The sequence below is a fragment of the Bison bison genome, unplaced genomic scaffold, assembly GCF_000754665.1.
Source record: "Bison bison bison isolate TAMUID 2011002044 unplaced genomic scaffold, Bison_UMD1.0 scf7180017864037, whole genome shotgun sequence".
In the NCBI taxonomy this organism is placed as follows: domain Eukaryota; kingdom Metazoa; phylum Chordata; class Mammalia; order Artiodactyla; family Bovidae; genus Bison; species Bison bison.
In genome coordinates, this window is record NW_011494609.1 from 11940304 (window position 1) to 11943080 (window position 2777).

The 2777-nt window shown below is 43.0% G+C and overlaps 1 pseudogene; it reads right to left on the bottom strand.

The window, feature by feature from the left end:
• Window positions 1-1510: 1510 nt before the first annotated feature.
• LOC104985028 lies at window positions 1511-2474 on the bottom strand (annotated as a pseudogene).
• Between the last annotated feature and the right edge of the window lie 303 nt (window positions 2475-2777).

Sequence of the window (2777 nt, forward strand, 5' to 3'; positions counted from 1 at the left end):
CTAATGTCACGCGCCCGTGGCTGCTGGGCGTCAGAGCAGTATTGTTCGCGAGCTGCGCCCACTGGTCGTCTCTTTCCTCCTGCAGGTCATCTCCGCGGAGGGGTCAGTAAAGGAAGAGGTAAGACGCCATCCCGCTCCGTTCCCCGGGGGTGGTCTCGGTTTGCACCATACCACACATTCCTTGCTCATTTTCAGTTCAGTCGCTCAGTCGTGTCCGACTCTTTGTGACCCCATGAATCGCAGCACGCCAGGCCTCCCTGTCTATCACCAGCTCCTGGAGTTCACTCAGACTCACGTCCATCGAGTCAGTGATGCCATCTAGCCATCTCATCCTCTGTCGTCCCCTTCTCCTCTTGCCCGCAATCCCTCCCAGCATCAGAGTCTTTTCCAGTGAGTCAACTCTTCGCATCAGGTGGCCAAAGTACTGGAGTTTCAGCTTTAGCATCACACCTTCCAGGGCTGATCTCCTTCAGAATGGACTGGTTGGATCTCCTTGCAGTCCAAGGGACTCTCAAGAGTCTTCTCCAACACCACAGTTCAAAACCATAAATTCTTCGGCACTCAGCTTTCTTCAGAGTCCAACTCTCACATCCATACATGACCACTGGAAAAACAATAGCCTTGACTAGACGAACCTTTGTTGGCAAAGTAATGTCTCTGCTTTTCAATATGCTATTTAGGTTGGTCATAACTTTCCTTCCAAGGAGTAAGCATCTTCTAATTTCATGGCTGCAGTCACCATGTGCAGTGATTTTGGAGCCCAAAAAAATGAAGTCTGACACTGTTTCCACTGTTTCCCCATCTATTTCCCATGAAGTGATGGGACCGGATGCCATGATCTTTGTTTTCTGAATGTTGAGTTTTAAGCCAACTTTTTCACTCTCCTCTTTCACTTTCATCAAGAGGCTCTTTAGTTCTTCTTCACTTTCTGCCATAAGGGTGGTGTCATCTGCGTATCTGAGGTGATTGATATTTCTCCCGGCAATCTTGATTCCAGCTTGTGCTTCCAGCCCAGCATTTCTCACGATGTACTGTGCATATAAGTTAAATAAGCAGGGTGACAATATACAGCCTTGACATACTCCTTTTCTTATTTGGAACCAGTCTGTTCCATGTCCAGTTCTAACTGTTGCTTCCTGACCTGCATACAAATTTCTCAAGAGGCAGATCAGGTGGTCTGGTATTCCCATCTCTTTCAGAATCTTCCACAATTTATTGTGATCCACAAAGGCTTTGGCATAGTCAATAAAGCAGAAGTAGATGTTTTTCTGGAACTCTCTTGCTTTTTCGATGATTCAATGGATATTGGCAATTTGGCTCATTTTATATACTTCCAAAGCTCAAGAGGAGATTGGCAAAGCTATCAGCTGTAAGTAAAGCAAGGCCCCTAACCTCTTTTTTCCTTGGGGTTCAACCCAGGAAAGAAATTCAGTGTTGTTAGGTCTTTGCAAACAGTAACTGTGGCTTCAGAAGGTGAATTTTAAATCATTATAACTAGGCTCAAACATCTTTAGTAATCAAAGTAGGAACCATTACAATCAACAGATTGTTGCCAATGAGAAATGTTTGTTTATTCCTTTAGTGTATAAAACTCTGATTTGGGAGTCCATGAACTCTTGGAAACCATTTTCTTAGTCATTCTGGTTGTGGAAGCAGCTTTCGTGCAAATAATTGTCAAGACGCTTGAAGAAGTGGTTGGCAAGAGGGTAGGTAAATATGGCAGCAAATTAGGCAAAACTTTGTAGCCCAGTGCGTAAAACTTCTGAAGCATGGTTGTGCAATCTATGGTCTGGCATTGTGGAGAAGAACTGGGCCCTTTTAGTTGACCAGTGCTGGCCGAAGGCGCTGCAGTTTTTGGTGCATCTCGGTTTACTGAGCATACTTCTCAGATGTAATGCTTGCACTTGGATTCAGAAAGCTGTAGTGGATCAGACTGGCAGCAGACCACCCAACAGTGACCATGACACTTTTTTGGTACAAGTTCAGGGATTCATTTTGATCCAGCCACTGAGCTGGTCACTGCCGGTTGTTGGATAAAAATCTAGTTTTTGTGGCTCGTCATAATTGGATTGAGATATGGTTCAATGTTGTTCCATTGAATGAGAGAAGACAACACTTCAAATCACAATTCTTTTGATCTGAAGTCAGTTCATGAGGCACGCACTTATTAAGCTTTTTCACCTTTCCAATTTGCTTCAAATGCCAAATGACAGTAGAATGGTTGATGTTGAATTCTTGGGCAACTCTTTGTGTAGTTGTAAGAGGATCACCTTTGATGCTGCTCTCAGTTGGTAGCTGTCAACTTCTGATGGCCAGCCACTACACTCCTCATCTTCAAGTCCCTTGTCTCCTTTTCTAAACTTCCTGAACCGGTACTGCACTGTACCTTCCTTAGTACCTGGGCCAAATGTGTGTGCAATCATTTTGAACTCGAATAAGAAAGTCACTCTAATTTGCTTTTTCTTTAACATCATTTTTGTAATCTAAAATAAATAGCAAGTAATAAGTCATAACAAAAGTTTAAAAAGCGATAAATGCATATTACATTCATGTATAGCATAACCTCATTAATTTTAGAATGTATCCCTATGTCAAACAGCAAAGTCCAACAGTGCAAAACCACAGTTACTTTTGCACCAACCTAATAACTTTACCTTTTACAAATCTCCTTCAAAAGTGGAAACGAAGCCAAAACAGCAGCCGGAAAGGGAGATTTCAAACTCACCTTTAAAGACCATGGTGTCTTCAAAATGTTCCAGTGCTGCTAATGCATACTT